Source organism: Schistosoma haematobium, chromosome ZW (genome assembly GCF_000699445.3).
Source record: "Schistosoma haematobium chromosome ZW, whole genome shotgun sequence".
Lineage (NCBI taxonomy): Eukaryota > Metazoa > Platyhelminthes > Trematoda > Strigeidida > Schistosomatidae > Schistosoma > Schistosoma haematobium.
Genome location: NC_067195.1, coordinates 45,074,177 through 45,093,243, shown reverse-complemented (window position 1 = coordinate 45,093,243; position 19,067 = coordinate 45,074,177). Strand labels below are relative to the sequence as shown.

Here is a 19,067-nt window from a genome sequence, read left to right as displayed (position 1 = left end):
ATGCATCCAACTGACGGGTCCCAAACAGGACACAACGCGCGTCCTGAATTTCACTGCTAGCCACCACTCAACTTTGCTTACAATGATTTCGACTTAGTGACAGTATCGAGGCAATCCACACAGAATGCACATATGTCAATAAGAGACAGATCAATTGCAGTTCTTAACATTAATCGGAAGACTCAAACAAATAATACAAAGTGAATAGTTGTAAAATAATATATTTTCATAAATATTTCAACGAGAATCAGTAAAAAACGAGTTTTTCAAATATCTCAAAATATCTTTTGGAATATAGAACCTTAAAGCTTTCAACATTAGTAGGTCATTCTCAGATATTTCAGAATTTTGCAATAAATACTTGCACATTTCATACGGTGCAATTATAGTTCGAAGATGAATTACAACATTGCTGTTTTACGACTTATCGGTCCCATTGTTGGAGATTCGATGAAAAAGCTATTAAGAGAATAATGCTTAATTTTATTTATGGGTGTTTTGTCTTATTGAGTTCAGTGTATTGAATCTCGTACTATAGTGAATATAATGTAAAGAATCATAATTTAAAAGATAAACTTGTAGGTATTTACAGTTCTGTATACTGAAATAAAGAGAAATATGTGTATACAATACATCACCTTAAACAATACGAAAATTCAACCAATTAAACCATTGATTATTATTATTATTTATTATCATTAACCAATGATCGGATGACAATTTTTACTAACGAAAACAAATAGAATGGTCGATAACGGTATGTATATATCCAGGTCATAAAATGTATTCAGATTTCTTGCAGTTTGACTGATTAAATTGTGATCTCAAAAAAGCTACTATTATAAGTGAAGAAACAAAATATTTTTACAATTCTTGTTTATCAAAATGAGAATGATAATTTCTACGGATGATGCATTACTTCAATTCTTTATCTTTTGGCTTTTCTTTCGATAAGTTTATTACTTTAACGGATCGATAAAATTGTACTTTCGAAGAACATGAAAATTTGTTTGTTTTTGTAAAGTATTAACCAATCAAATTTAATTATTCTAGAATTTAATTAAATTGAAGGTTAATCAACATAAAAGTGGAGAAAACAAATAATTACTGAATAACAGTGAAACTCAAATGTTAAGTTGACTGATTAAATCTTTCTCTATATGTGTGCCTGACAGACATTTCAATTAAATGTAACGTTATAATGAATATTCTAAAAGAGTTTTGAATTTGAAACAGGATAAGAAATTATAAGTGACAGTCAAATGTCACAAATCTAATTGAAGATAATTTTGACTAGGTACAAAAGTTTTGCTTCACCGAGTAAAATGAATTTGCAAACATCGTTAATGAGATCAGTCTTCAATAACTAAATGATTAGAACGATCTAGATTGCTTCTATCTTGTTAGTCAGTTGTTATGAGTTGTTTTAAGCCATTCATTTAACTCAATAGTATACTTAATAATACTTTCACATTGAGATTATTGATAATATTAACGGCATCAAGTGAAATGAATATAATATGAATACTTTGGTTTTATAAGAAAGTAATACTGAAATTTTAAAATTAAAATAACGAAAGAGATTCATTGTTCCATTAAATGAAAACGAAAGCAATTCAGGGATTCATTTAGCTCTCGGAATATATGGAAAGCCAACATGCAATGGCTAATACACAAATTTTCAAAGTTGGATCCCATTGAAGGGAAATAGAAACCCGGTCTATTGTCTTTGCACAAGGGCCGGACAAATCTGTACCGTGAATAAAATTGATAAACTTTGACAGATACTGATCGACAATGGATATCCACGTACATTCATTGAGAAAAATACGAATCTAAAACGACACCATGAAAGAGTGTCCGCAGCACTAAGGAAGACTCTCTTCATAAATATTTAGTTTAAATGAGCCATCATCAAAAATTATGAAAAACAGACCTTCAAGATCTCTGAGGAAAATGTTCTATGTGGCTGAACTTCGCATTATCTTTCCTAGTTGGTCTATGATTAAAGTTGTGTGAAGGATGAGCTCTTGCTTTGGGCCAAATCAATGTGGGTCTATCACTTTACTTGCTCATGTAGAGGAGGTGATATTGGCCACACAAAGCGCGCTTTTCCGAAACGCATATAGGAATATTACTCTGACTGGCTTTCCAAAGAATTACAGAAGTCAGTCAAAAGCTCAATCTTGGAGCATCTAGTCACTTCCTGCCACTATCTTCACTAGAAGCCTCCTTCGTGAATACACATATAGTCAGGGGAGACGGTTCAAAGGAAATGAAAATGAAAAAAATTATACATCTCAGAGACTATTGCTATTCATCAGTTCAAGCCTAAACTTTGCATATTAAAACAGTATTTTCAGTCCATCGTCCTTCTATGGTCTTACCCTTCCTCCATATCTTCCATAACCTATGGTGTTTTTTTTCAATTATTACTACTACTCATTTCCAATCACCTCAAGTATTTTTAATTATTCAATACTATCAATACTATCGACTATTATTTTGGCAAATAAAATTAAATATAAACACGACTGAACAGTTTAAGTAAATAAAATCGTTGAAAAGAGAATTTTCTTTACTGAATTTTAAAAATGATTTTGCACTTAATCAGTTTGTTCACAAGGTGATTTGTGGACCATGTGCAAAAAGCAGTTGGTTCACCAACACATACAATAGGCTGAAAATAACATGTAAGTCTTTTTTGAATTTAATTCATTAATCTAGAAGGTTCTAGAAAGCATCATTGTTATGTTATTCATAAAAAAAACAGTTGGGAACCCATTCAATTCACTTTACAGGTTACGATATTCAAGACTGAGATAACAAATTGTCCAATATTTTCTAAACATTGTTTATATGCGGTCTCAACTTATACTACTGGCTAAAAAAATCCTGCGGGATGGATTTATTCACATTTGATTCAAGACGTTACTCTGTGGACAGGATTCCATTTTACCTATGAAATATAGATAGTATTCACCTTGTTGATTTGCTGTAGATCATACAGGTTTACCCCGAAACTACTTCATACGACAACACGTTTACAGTAATCCAGATTCATTTCCTTCCAAAGCTGATGGTCAACTAAAGGATAACACTCAAAGTTGAGTACAGTTGATATAAGTTTATTAAAGTACATTTTTAGTCTTCAAGAATTCTTTTAATTTAGTTACAAAAATTTTTTAACCCCGAATAGATCACTTCTAAAGTTCGCTACTGGTCCCAGGACCTAGTAAAGAGAGAAGGGTTGCGCAGAGCCTTAAAAAATCTCCATTACCAAATCGTTAAATAGGTTACTTACGTACTTACTTAATAATAGTCTTCACCTTATTGTGAAAGCCAACCGTCTTCAGAAGCCATGAGCTAGACATTTTTATTAACAGCCAGAGCAAAAGTAAACATAAGGACATGCAATTTCGGACAGTGTGAAAGAGCTTGTCATCTTTAAACACGTCTCACTATATGATTTATTTAGAGCTATAATAATGCTGTGCAAAAAATCGACTTTACGTGTTTTTTTAAAGCCCATGAAAAGATCAACTGAAATATGAGCTGATCAAAAAAGGTAAGAGTAAAAGTACCGACAAATAACATTCGAAAAGATCAAAGTGAGAAATCATATAGTATTGATGCCATCTATGGATCTGTGTAGTTTATACTCTTTCAATATTAAATTTCTCGATTCGAGAGAAATTGTAATACAAGACAAAAGCAAACTATACTGACAACCTTGAAAGAAATAGAGTTTATTAGTCACAATGGAGACAGTGATTGTTGATTTGATGAGTAATTTTTAACGGAATTACGAGTAGCCTGCTATTAGATGCCTTTTCCAACGAGATTTCGCATTTTGGATGATAATACAATTGTGGATCATTTACAGAACGTTGAAATATTAAGAAAATGCATCTTATATGACCGTGACCAGAAAAAACATACACCGAAGGGATGGTGTGTAAAGATAAAGTTGTTTCAGGATTATCAGGGTTGGGAGTGTTACGTTTAATATTTTAAAACTACATTTTTTTGTAATTTGATCGTTTTTTCGTAATATATGTTTCATTTACAAAATATGTATTCTTATTGGCTAATATTTGATGGACTAGTCCCTAAATCGTTCTTAGAATTGTTCAATAACATCAGTATCGTTTAGTTCTATCTAATGCAATCAGAATTTAATACTTTGAAATACGTAAGCAACATTTAGACATATATTTTGGAACTATTGATTTTTTATACATCATGAAATCAGAATTAATGATAGATGTCGAAATATCGAGAAAATCATGTCATTTTAAGAGTAAAATGATCAACAATCGGAAATTAAAAACTCTCATTAGTACCCTCATGCCAATCGAACAAGTAAGTGGCTATCTTGAGTTAGTAGCTTAGTGAGTAACACGTTGGTGACTGAAGAAAAATATACTGGGTTCTAGTCCCACTGTGAATATCAACAATCGGAAATGCATTCAGATGAAGAGACCTAAATAAGATGAAACACACGCCCTGAACTCTACTGGTAGCTATGAACCAAGTGTACTAAAAAATCATTAAATATTAAAGCACGGAATTGGTTACAAATTGAAATCACGTGAAGAACATAATTACCAGAGTTTTGAAATTTTGGCATCCATCATTCTTTTAGGAATCAATATCACAACGACATGATAATCGGAACCGCATAATTATTGGTTTCTAGTTGATTTTCATGTCTAACCCTAGCTAAACATTTGTTATCTGATAAGTCACTATGGTGATTGCATGTTTTGTAGCTAAATGATAGTTTTAGCCTTTTAATATACATTCAATCAATTAAAGTTAGACACGTAAACTAATGAGTGCTAGTTCAGTGGTGTCAAAGTAAGGCACTGGGTTCAATTCCTAGCATGGTCGTGGATATTCACTGCTGAGGTGTACCATAATGGAACTAAACATTTGTCTTATGCTTTCTTGTTTTCCAATGGTTGTTTAAGTGAGATCAATTCATGACGTGAACTATGAAATTGAAGTTTTTATTTTAATTTGTTGTAATTAAAACGTTAACATGAATTATTTAACTGAATTGAAATTGTTAATACTTATTTTTACTTTTTAGTATAAATGATATTTCAGTCATTCTAACAAGAAATTACTAAAGTGTAAATCCCGCATTCTGTGGTTAACTAGAATCGATACCACCTCGTATTTTGCATTGTGAATTGATCATATGTCATACATTAGTGATAATTCTGTAATAAATGCCCAGTTATAACAATTTATGAATAATGCCTTCTCAAATAATGTACCAATATCATTATGGTTATTATAAATATTATTATTGCTTCTTTTGCATTTCTTTGAATCAGTATCAATTCTTTAGTCATTTTCAAAGTATAAACATATTACTATATCTGTATAGTTGTGCATGGTAATTATCAATTTGAATTGTATATGATAACATAAGATTAATGATTTCTGAGTCACTTTCTTCATGAAATGATTTATTCATCCTCTATGAAAACTTAAAGAAGTTACTGGAAAATATTATCAAAATTACAAATAATTGTATGTAAATGCAGGAAAAACAAAGAAAATCGGTGAAAATCAATCGGCATTAAAGAATAATACCATATATATATATGGCATTTAGATTGATGGTATTTCCAAAGTGTTGTAGATTTTTTTGAAAAGTCATTAGTACACATGTAGGATAGCATGATGTGATTATTTGGCCATCGAAATTTATCGAAAAAAATTTTTTTCTCTGTTTTTCTGTCTCACTATTGTTAAATTGATTTTTTTTCTGTGTTTTTAAACACAACAGAAGATAATCGAAACTAACTGGTGTAAAAAATCTGGTGATCACAATGATTTCTGATAGTTACACAAAGAAGCATAAAGGGAGAAATGCAGAATAAATGAAAACATGCGAAGTAATATAGTTTTAAGAAATGTCAAATTGTTAAAGTTCTCAAACTAATGGTCTCAATTATTCAAAGTGTAATTTTAAGCTCCGAAGTAAACCAATGAATTTTACTTGATCCGTAAAGAAACAACCATCTGTGTGCATCAAGCAAAGGAATAGTTTCATGTTTAAATAAATAGAACGGTAATTCTAACCTCATTACATAGACTTTGGTTTGAGTGACCAGGTAGTATTACCAGACCATATAAACGCAAAATGTGGCTCAGAGCATAGTAAAATAAAACGTACTTTGTAAATAAGTTACACTTAGATGTGCGCTGAAGATATGATAAATAGAATTGATAGAGTAAAAAAATTTCCCTTTATCCTGGGATTAGCATTAGAATCTAAAACATCTATTTCACCCTACTTAAGGTTCATTAACTAAATGGAACTTCCAGTGGCTACTTAAACTAACAGTTAGACGCTTCAAATGATAAAGAACTGAATTTCATTCTAATTTCCCGTTCTTCGTTTACTAGTCATAATTGATTATTTAGTGTTCACAAACAGTTAATGACACAATGTACTCACTTGATTATGAACGTGAAATCTCGTTCTTTAGTTGTTAAAATGAATCAATTTTAAGAAAAAGCTCGTTAACTTTTAAATCCATTGGCCGACTTGCAAAATATGATTATTATAGAACAAGATTACGTAAAAGAATTGTTATTTACTGTTAAGGTATAGTAAAAATTGGCTTCCCAGAAATAAGAAACGAACGGAAACTATGTAGAAGATCGTGGATATAACTTTTTTTTTTCGAGTTATTCTTTTCCAGATCAGCACATTGTTAGGGTGAAATTCTTTGCATAACGATATTTAGATATTTCATATGTTAGAAAATTCAGGTACAGTTTCACTTATATATATATATATATATATACAATTTAGTAAGCTTATATTCTGTTATACAAACGATCGGTTGCGTTATCCACTGAGGAATCCCACATTAACATGAAAATTTCTCAACTATTTATATACTCATAATCAAAATGAACTTCGACTTAATTTCATTTTGTATACTTCATTTTGTGTACTACATAAGCTTTCATTTACATTGTCTTAACAGATCCTATAGTCTTTAGGTGATAAGAAAATGCGCACTTTCTGAAATATAAACCAGTGAATTATGACTCAGTGATCTAAAGGTTTTGTGTTATTTATCAAAGCTGGAGGCCCTGAGTTCCATCATTCACGGTAAGTCGCAAACTCGAAACAGAAACGGTCGTTGGGTCCTATTTAGTTTTCCATGCTTCTCCAGTTGTCGTAAGTGATGAGAACTACTATAAAGAAAAATAATTTTTATGATCTGTCATAACAGTCATGTGGAACGACTTAATTCAAACAGAACTTTTACACTTTTTGACATTTATCAGTATGGAGATTTGTGTAGATTGTAGAATTTTCACAGTTGAATTAACGAGTCATTCTAAGCTAGACCACCATTGAAAACCTGGGAGCACTGGACGATCGTTTCCTCCTAGTATGAGACTTTTCAGCGACGAGCACCCACCATCCCGCACGAGAGACTTGAACATAGGGCCGTCAGCCTCACGTGAACGCTTTTCTCGATTTATTAAAAATTCATTTCTTTAATAATATAACATTGAATTATTGATTGTACATTTTCAATAACTTTAGGTAAAAGAAAAAACAAACTAATTTTAGTTAATCAAAACTGATTTAAGATATATATATATATATATATATATATATATATATATATATATATATATATATACGTTCATATTGATAGAAGATAAATTTAACCAGTGAAAAGTGGATGTATAATCTGTACTACCTAAACAACATCTGTATTTAAAATTCATTTAATGACAATATACTATGAACATAATCACTAGTTTGCTGAATAAAATTATATTAAATATATATCTAACATTGAATTATTTTATATGATTAACACAAAAACCGTATCAACTAGACGGACAATTTTTTAATGAGAACATGAGTGGATCGATGTTAGACCACCATTGAAAACCTGGAAACACTGGACGGATTTCATTGATTCATTGTGATAAATTATTAATTACAAGTCTAATCAAACTTAATTAGAATAAATTTAAAATCAAAGAATAAACTTCATCATTTTCTTTTGTAGATTAACTATTTGGTTTAGTAGGTAAAATAAATGAGTTCGGATTGAAAAGCTTTATAAATCGCTTAAGTCAAATCAACTTAATAATAATTGAATGAATAGAACAGTTGTTTGATTATTAGTTTGATGGTCTAGGTGATACAAATTTCCATTGACATGAACTTCCAATAATATAGAAGTTGTGAAGGTAAAACATAAAGAATATAGTTCTTTAGTTATATCATACTATACACTCGTATTCAAATCTGTTCTTGTCTGGACAGGTAAAAAGTCTGACAAGTAAATATTCCACTTTGGTATGAAAAATTGTCACATTTTATCCAGGTGCAATTTTTGCACATGTGTGAATGTACCCATCTTTTGTTTATCTATTTATTGTAATAAATTTATAGCTATATAAGCTGAGTCAACAATCCATTAGACGAGTTGACTTCAGGGCCTATGTACATACAACACGTAGCACGACAATTTCTCAGTACATCAATTCACACTACCTGCATACAATGTATAACCAAAATAAATATCCCTTTCTAAAACATTTTGTATCCGACTTCTTTTATGGAGTTGTCAGATGAGTGTAACTACACAATAGGTAGGGATACATACGTGTCCGTGGATCAGCAGCGCATCTGCCCTAATGTTAAATGTAGATAAGCCTTAGCATTTTTTTTCGCTTATTGAGTGCTTTTAAGAGCATAATTTTTGTTGAAGATTTCATTTCAAGGTCTAAATTTCTCTTCGTTTATTTCACCTAGAAAGTTGAGATGCGCTACAGTAGCGTTCTCACAGAAGACATATGTGCAGTCTGAAATTATTGAAATAAAGTCCACGATATGCAGCACTGACACATTAAATAAATGGGAAAATGTTTGAAAATACAAGATATCTTATTTTTGCTGAACATTGAAAGAGGATAGTAATCCTCACTCCAACGGAACTAGTTCAGAAAATACACGAAATTAATTGGGATTCATAATCGATGGAGTAGGATGGATTTTACAAACTGATGAATTCTACTTATCATCAGCCTTTTACAGTTAAAAAAATTAACAAATAAATCTGAATGATGAAATGAAAACCAAAATACCATTTAAACTCCCTATTTAACGGGAACACATCATCATTATAATTAGTTTCGATTTGTGTCACCGAATGTTGCTTAATCATAGATTACTACCTCCTTGAAACAAAACCGTATCGCCCACCAGTTATCTTTTGAGAATGTTTATCGACTAGTGTGATAAGTCATTAGAAAATAGGATGTTTTGGTTTTTAGCTATCACTGAGCGAAATCGTATCATTAAATATCGCCTGTCAATCGGTATTTTATTCACATTCATTTTAACAATTCAAAATTGGTTCGTAAAATCATAAAATCCTCCTTTATAACAGAGATTTAAATGCAAGGCAATATTTAATTCTTTCCAGTTTTACTTACTTGCTAATAAGCAGTGAATAATAAACGATGAATTTGAAATGACAACGAAACGATTCAGTAATAAATCTCGTTTTAGTGATTTTAAACCAAAAGTTATTCAACTATAATTATACACAATGATTCTAATGATAACCTATAAAGTGTTAAGTGATGGTAAAAAATCGATAAGGAACTTTGGAATTAAGTTGATAATTTTCAGTAAAGCCCATCTATAGTCTTAATCGACGTAATTCGATTGGCCGTAAGGACTAAACAGCATGATATTAGTTATGGTTGATTGGCTGGTCTATGTAGACATTTCAATCCTATAGTAGATCAGTCATATGCAAGTAGCTTAACGGAAACATCTTTAACAATGACATCAAATTATTTATCGATTCATTAAAATCCAATAAAAACACAAACGAAAGGCATTAACGAGAGTCGCATAGAAATAAATTAGCAAAGGATTATTTAATACAGAAGAATTGATAAACAGTAGGTAATAACTTGGATTACATCAGACTGCACGTTATGTGTGAAATAGCAAGTATAATGGCTGTGAAATAGAGTATATGGGCATATGAACGATAAACAAAGTTAGTAATATGAGAAGATCGCTTAACAGGAAAGATGAATATAGACTATTGTATATTGTTTCGATCAATAGTAAGTTGACTATGTAAATAGTTATCTTTTATAAAAAACCGGTTTGCCTACTCAAGGTAACCAATTATTTATTTTTATAATAGAGATAATGGAGTGATTAGAGTATTTACCGTTTGACAAGAGATAGTACTACCAGTAGGTAATAGGATGAAGACATTAAACTCTAAATTAGATAGAGTAGGCAAGGTACTTGATCAGTATACTTGACAGATCATAGTACCAGATAACGTGATACGTACAATTATATAATATACAATCACCAATTGAGAATTACTTTTAAAGAGCAATTGTTTATTCACACCATTAGTCAACCACAGTAAAACCCAAAGTATAAATCTCGAGTGAATCAAAGTTACATATGAAATATTCTCTTTTATTATCATAACTGGATATGTCAATCGTTGTTCGATGGACAATCATGGTTCAATATTACTCGACACAACAAATTTAATGAAGTTAAACATACTGAAATCAGCTTGTGGTATTTAAGTTACAATCTTGATAATTTTCACAAATTTACGTGTACTAATAATAAGCATGTGGTGACTGGTAAAATGACTAACTTTGAGAAGTATTCTTCACAAAAGACAGTGAATAATGGTTACGCAATATTATAGGTTAGCTGATAATGAACAGGTAAACTAGTGGACATCAACTATAATGATAAATAATATATTCGTAATATCCCAATGAGTAGAAAAATGAGATTTTCTGACCTTTCTTGACTTAGTGTAAGCCGTTTCTTTAGAGAATAAATGACCAAATCAAAATTATATCAAATCAAGTCAAACCTTGGTAATGACACCTATCAACTATAATGGTCTAAAAATAACGCACCTATTAAAAGACCTGAAAGTTCGAGGTTCAATTTCTAGCCGAGATCGTTAGTGTACACTTTTGACGTGTCCTCTACTACAGTAGGAGAGATAGGAAGACTATATCGTAAAAAAACACCTGAAAATAAACAGCTTCTTCAACCATACCCTTTATTGGCTAGACAATAAAATCGATTAATTTCTAATTTTATTCATTATAAACTAGTTGGTTATTTGATGAAGTAACATCAAAGTGGTGTGAGTTTTTCTTTTCTTCTACTAACGTTACAACTTGTCTTTGTAAATAAAAAAGACACTTAAAACAAAACACAACAAAATGTTTTTCTTAAAACTAAACATGATATTATTTGGAAGAGCTTTGTTGATCTTAAGAACTGCTACAAATGATCAATCTCTACTGGAGTTTAATAGAAATTAAACAAGGTTCAAAAAAATCGAGTGTAAAATTCTTTGGAAGAGTTTATTTTAAGCAACAAATCAAATGTTAAAACTGCATCTAAGATAGGAATATACAGTCTTTGATGATAAAATAAATAGCAGTTGCAAATTGTGAGGAAGAGCGCGGAAAAAAATTGAAAGGTAAATATGAAACTTTAGTTAACAGTTATTTTTTGAGAAGTTAGTTTATATATTTTAAGTCAACAATTAATAAACTTATTACTGCAGAAGATCTGGGGTGATTATTGATTTTTCTAATTTCTATCGAGGATGGAGCAGTTGTTTCATACTAGTGTGGGACTCCTTGACAGTGCATATTCATGACCCTACTGAAAATTGAATCCGAGATCTCACGATCCGTGATGTACACTGTGAACTTCACCAATCTCTACAAACGCCCTATATCAATAATAATCATATACACACTGGTGACCAGATTTTGGTGATTAACCATGACCAGTGGAGTTCAACGATGTCGGATAATATATAATTGACCATCAATAGCATTGAAATACGATTATTCAGTATCGAAAATTGACTGGAATTAGATACGTAGACCGCTGAATACCGCATCAGGGGTGTGAAGGTTAAACGTTCATGCGAAGCTTCAAGGTCCTAGGTTCGGCCACTGGCGGGGAGGCGGACAGCCAATGTTGATGAGCCCCATATCATAATGAAAAAACTGTAATGTGATTCCTAGTTTTGAGTGATTGTCTAACTAAAGTCAGTCTACGATATAAATTATAAAAGAATGAAATTATTACTGGTTCTGAAATGACTGAAACTATATTTCTATGTTCCTGTCACTCCGAAAAATAATCATTATGCACATACTAACAGGAATGTTTCACGTTCTAACTGTTAATAAAAATCAACTATCAGGTATAATACAACGTCACAACATCACAGTAACTGTCATTTGTATTTAAATAACAACATAATAAATTATAGACCTAGGTTGTTATTTTTTTCACTAGTTAAATTAAGTTATTTCATGCGAACTGACATCAACTGAAATACCATAGAAATTTAAGCAAGATAAGATAGCTTACTACGTTGATAATTTAAGAATACCAAACAAAGTGAATACACAGGTAAATGAGATTAAATTTGTCGAAAAACGTGGGAGTTATAGTTTCAACTATATATACAGTCATAGATTCACGCTGTTAACAAATCTAGTTGTCCTTAATTCTTAACGATCTCCTCAGTGATGTAATTTTGCTGTAAAAATCCATCTACAATCAATCACTTACAAAGTTATTTAACATAATACACAGTTATTAAAAATTCGAAAGATAACTGAAAATATTACCATCTTTTTGAGACAAAAATGTTCGATAAAATATCGAGTACTTTGTAAAAACTTTTAGTGAAATTTACATGAAATAAGTCTTGTTATATAAGGGGACTTTTCTACAGATTTGATTATGTGGATTTGTAGTTCGATTATTTGGTCACATATACTCAAATATCTCTTCTATCTACTTTTGTATAAACAGTAAGCAAATATTTGTAGGAAGTTTGGAATTATGTCCTTGTATATTTTGACATATTTTTATATTAATAATGTACTGACGTGGTTTTCCGCTATCATATGTAAGGTTAACCTTGATTGTATTTTTCTTAATCATATTTCCACGATCACACTTATTGTTACTTAAATGGTTTTCATTACCGTTAGTTTATTAACTTGGTTATGTATCCCAAAGTTAATGTATGTTACTATAAAAACACTGTTGTTCCTTTTTCAATCACTGACTTCTGTACAGGATATAAAGTTAGCCTGAAAATGATTCATTTCCTCTATTACAGTGTGAAGTATTAATATTGGAGTGTTATTGTGTGACAGAAATCCGATCTATTTGAGTCCCGACTCTTTGAGTCGTATTAGAAAATTTCTTAATCGTTCGTAAATAGAATTTACCATAAGCCAACCGTAAACCTCACTGTTAATGGTGATCATGGCTAATATATTCCTTATGGTGAAAACTTTAATTACCATTGTATTAAGGAGAAAATATTGTCTGATTATTTCTAGAATTGTTTATTAATCCATATGGTCCAACGTAAATTATAAGAGAGATGACTGTTTGTATGAATTGATAAATGTTATGCTATAAAACGAATCCATTGGGTAGCAGAATTCATTGCTTTTTTTTAATAATCAATACGAAAATTACTTTATAGCCAAAGTATTTTAACACAAAATGATTAAAAGTCATTAGTGTTGGAAATAATTAATTATAAATCTAATTATCACATATAATTTCTGCTAGACATATTTCTACTTTATTTTAATTAACTAAAAAGAATATCTATAGTTGTTTTGCTCAAAACTGTCTAATTTCAACAAGTTTACTTTTAAAGTAGCCCAAAAGAAATTCGAATAATTAGTAAACCATTATTATAGATTATATTTTGATAAATACTGAACGAATTAAGGATTATTAAGATGAATAAATCTAAATAATGACAGTGTAGGGACGGCCTCTCGTAAACTCAAGGAAGCTCTAAAAATCTCTGAAAGAGCTGAAGACATTCCATCCAGTCGTCTTTTGAAAGAACATTCCAAAATCTTGACTTGTAGCCTCCCGATTGGACAAACGTTAAAAACCACTGCACGTGGATTGAATGACAGAATCATTAATAAGAAGTCAAGATTAAGTGTTCTGACACTTATTGAATTATTTATATTAAGTGACAGAGTTTTTTTCTCTGAGCTGAAGGGTTTGACCGTGGAGATTTCATTGTTTCTCAGAACAACATCATCAGAACAAACTTAGAGTAGAAGTGAAGTGTTCGAATTCCTCCACATGTGACCCACAGCTTGATTTATCAATTCTAAATATGACTGTCACTAATTATTCTTTGCTTTGTTAATATGTCTTTTATTTGATTAAAAAGTATTGTATTAATCCTATCTTATTTGATTACTTATTTACTACATATCTTCACTCTCTCTGAGGTCAATAATTTCGTCTTTGACTTACTGAGCTTTACTCGTTTTATTCTTATATATCATTGGTATTTGCTCATTATGTAGCTATTTATTTCCAACTTTTTGGTTGTTTACTACTTTTAACATTCCAGAATACTCTTTGCACACAAAATATACTTGTTCTTTTTTATTCAATATTTTTAACTTTATTTCAATGTTTATTATACTGTGTTAACATGTATTCTTACATTAAATTTCAAAATAAGTTTAAGTTTATATTTCCAACTCATTTCATAATTTTCATTTCAAAACATTGTTGACTATGAGCAGCCGATGAGAACCTAACGAAATAACACATTTTTTCCTGTTTTTACTCTTGAATTTTCAACTACATGAAGCGAAGCAGTAAATTGTTCGTTTCGTTGAGTAAAACAAATATGTCCAAAACACAGTGAAATTATTAATATTCAATATAGCAGTTCTTAATAGTTCAAATATTTTCAGTTCATCTGTAACACTAGTTACAAACTGATATATATATATATATATATATATATATATATATATATATATATAAAATTACCAACTTAACATCAAGTGTTTCTACAATCTTAGTAAAAATACAAGCAAAGAATAACCATCAAATCATGAGGAAAATGTTCAATCACGTTTCATTTTCACATTACAAAATTAGCACCATTATATATTTGTATGATAACATACAAACCATTTGAAAACATTAAAATTGATCAATATACAGATATTTAGCAGGAAATAGATACAAAGTCATGTGATAAGTAAGGAAAAATAAAATGTGCAAACAAAAAAACACAACTACATTTCATTTCGTAAGTTCTTCTTAATACTTGATTATATATGTGCTTATCTTAAAGGATATGATCGACGATAAAACCTTGATATCTACGAACTTGTGAACAGAAAACTGATGGATCAGTAACTATCATAAAAATAATACACTAGAACGTTAAATTATTTTTATATTTTAAGTGAACACACAGCCGAAAAACGGAAACTGTGGGACAGAATGCACATCATCGTGACTAGACATTGAGAAATTGATACATTTGTGAGTCTGTATATTCGAATAGTTTACGGTTTCTTGGCAAAAATTGCCTGCAGTATACTCAACCAACCATTTTGTTATTTTTCCTAACAATTAGGAATTGAAAAGTTGCTCAATTGTTAGAAAGAACAAATTGCTAGACACAAATTAAAAAACACATTCAAATAAAATATTAACTCTACAGTTACTTGACCAATCCTAATTACATCAATATGTAAGTCAGTTCTATGACAACTAGTTCAAATGCTATAATTACTTATTGTAATTGATTGTTTGCTTCGTCAGTTAAACAATAATTAAACAGAATGATTTAAATGTCACTTATTTAATTAAATGAACTGGGATAAATAATTTCAAATCGATATACTGTAAGGTCGCAAGTTGATTTAAGGCAGGTATGGGAATTCTTTATGAATCTTTTTTATACAGAATTCAGCAATAAAAGCCACTTTAATTAGTGTATTATTTCTTGAAACACTGACTTTTTCAAATTCATTGATATCAAGAGTAAAAATTAAGCTCAATGATCAGATCTTTATTGGATTGGCAAATGAGTAACTTAGAAATGATAACATTTTACAATAAAAGACATTTCATAGTGTTTAATCTCGTGTTAATATTTCTTATTTGGGTGTCAATTTCTATCAGATCACTTAGTTTTAATCAGTAGGTCTATCTTGTATCATGCATCAACCATTAATTAGTATTCTATTTATTCATAATAAACTCTAAATCTCTTCTTTATAACACTTATCAAATATGATTTTATTTTTTGGCATATTAATATTTATGGTTGTTGAGTTAGACACACGTTAAAACAATCTTACGGCGAACTGATGTAAGTTTTTCTTCAAGTTAACTATGGGTATTAATATCATATTAGTAGAATAAGAATCTATGAAATGCTAGTTTAAAAGTCAAGGTATTCGTCAAGCTATAGGAGTTTTTGATTTAAACACTAAAAGAAGTTGGTGATGCTTACTGCTTTATGATTTCAAAACGAATCGAAACATTCATGTATTATATTTTTAACTGTTATAAGCCGTGTTCAACTGTGAAGCATATGATGAAAAAAAACTGACCCAGAATTAAGTTATTTTTGCCGAGGTCATTCAAAGTATACACTGTTTGTTTACTGAAGAGTCACCAATAGCATTGAGTTTCTGGTCCTAGTTGCCGTTCGAATTCTATTGATCAAGTTTTAGTGAAACCCTTAGTCCAAGTAGACATTTAGTTAGGGTATTTACTGTGTTCGGCTATCTATCACGATTATGATCTGCGAGTTATTTGCTTATTGTTGAAAGGTAAAAACGATTAAGATGTTCTTCTAATAAGAAATAGGCGCTACGCAAACTCGACAGATCGGAACACTAATATACAACAATTAAATCTCAGGGTTACTGGTCAAAACACGAATAAAAGAAATGGAATGTGTGACTTTCAGGAAAGCTTTCATATTTCTAAAATATACCAAACGTGTGATACAATAATATCCTTCATACAGTAACAATAATGTCTATAGAAAAACATGACAAAGTAGCTAAATAAGAGAGGAATTAACAAATCGGAGAATTTCTTTGAAATCGCAAACCGGTTAGACGACGATTGGAAACCTGGAAGCAATAAACGACCAACTCGAACTAGTATGTGACTCCTCAACAATGCGCATCAAAGGTCGTTCATAAATTATGATCTCACCATAAACATTCAAATTCTTCTGGTTGTAAGTACTTAAAATTTTATTACTTCCTGACCTATTGGTCTTTTTGATTCAGCGTTAACTTGTTTGCTTTGTACTTTTTATAATTTCAACATCATAATGATAATAATAAAAATCCTAAGAATAGTAATGATGATCAGTTGTTCAAATTTTTTTAGACTGTGAATATTGAACCAAACCAATAAACAAATACAATACAATAGCTAGTCATCAAAATTATCCAACCAGGCTTATTAACTTTAATAGTTTGATCATTACAGTATAGTTATTATTTTTATGATTATTAAATTACTTTAATAGAATGAATTAGAAAAAAACATTAATGTCAATTATCTTGCATTAACTTATACCTAAAATTCTTATCAATTCAATAGTCTGCGATACCATAATTATTTATCATCGACGTTTTCTAAATACTTTTAGTTAGTGGGTTTAGTGAATTAGACAAAATTATCGTCACTATTAACAACAATAGCGAACATTATAATAGCAAAAATATAATATTCAATGGATTTTAATTCAATTTAAATAGAAATAAAAACTGTCTTTGTATGGGATTTCTGAAAACTTTTGAATGTTCAATAAATCTAACGTACTCAGCACTCGCGATCATATTTCCTTTCATTTAGTAGGTAAAAACTGCATATTAATAAAGACTTCCTTTCAAACAAAACAAGTTATCCAAACTGTCTGCTATGAACGCTCCAGTGTAGTGCATTTTAATACATAAAATGAAAAATAAATATCATGAAACTTAGGGCTTAAAATGAAATACAACACAACTATTCGAAGAATTGGGTGATGTAATACTCACTAGAAAATCTGTAGATCGTGAGTTCAATCTCATGTATGAAGTCTTTTATCTTCATTGTTGAAACTTTATAAACGAAGATAAAGCATTTGTAAACTGATATCTTAGAGTTTAGTGATTTTCCAGCTAAGTTCAAGTGCATCAAAGTAACCTTGAAAGCATATTAAATTTTTAAAACACTAATAACCAAAGATTGAAAGTACACATGTTGATTAGTTCAGTATGATAGTTACTATTAAACAGGTATATAAAAAAATGAAAAGTGGCTAGCAATAGAATACAAAACACAACATTCGTTTTCATTCGAGCAAATCAGAGTCATGTACCTGCATCTCAGTGTTTATGTTCACAGAACGACTCGAACTCACAACGCTTCATACACTGAGTTACTCAGTTCACTTAACCACAACCTTGTTCAATGAGCATGATTTCCATTTTATTATTATTATTATTATAATCAGTAAAGGTCTGAATCACCGGGTTGTTGATATTCAAAACTGAATTTGTTTGTCTATTTTGATGCATATGCACACGTCTTGAACTCCACTTCTATTCACAATCTAATCTATTCTAATAAACTTGTTACAGAATGACTATCTTGAATACAACGCTCACAGTAAGTAATAACCAAAGACTGATCAAAATTTAATTTTGCATATCGACAATGAAATAACTCAAACTCTTATTTATAATAATACAATTTTGTAAACGGTTAAAATTTTAAAAAGAACTAGTTCACATACTATTAAGTGAAATAATTAGAAAATTTCATTCAATCTCTAATTTATTGTGAAACATAAATTGATGTTATCTATTGGAGTTGTCCAGAACGATAAAATAAACTAGCGATAGTTAGAACATTATCGCATTTTAATTACCTTTCAGGTGATATCTATCAATTATCGATGAACTGTGTTTGATTTCGTAAACTGTATTTTGATAATTTCAGACATAAAAACCTAACCGATTAATTGTGCAAAGTAGTCTCAATTGTTCAAGATTACTCACTGTTAAACTAGGATGAAACTAGATGTTTATCATACACTCTGGTTTCCGCTTGTTCTTTAGATAAAACCATCAGTCTG

The 19,067-nt window shown here is 30.2% G+C and overlaps 1 protein-coding gene across 4 annotated transcripts in view; it reads right to left on the bottom strand.

Moving 5' to 3' along the window:
- DNAJC28_1 (DnaJ (Hsp40), sub C, member 28) overlaps nucleotides 1-19,067 on the bottom strand; it is a 61,269-nt gene that overhangs the window by 28,549 nt on the left and 13,653 nt on the right. For 2 of the 4 annotated variants that reach the window (XM_051211537.1, XM_051211536.1), the window contains exon 1: nucleotides 9,505-9,597. The exons of 1 other annotated variant lie outside the window; for it this stretch is intronic. The gene's annotated coding sequence lies outside the window, so the exon portion shown is untranslated. Of the gene's footprint in view, nucleotides 1-9,504; nucleotides 9,598-19,067 lie in introns of those variants that run through there. One more of the 4 variants, XM_051211538.1, reaches the window with a different exon arrangement.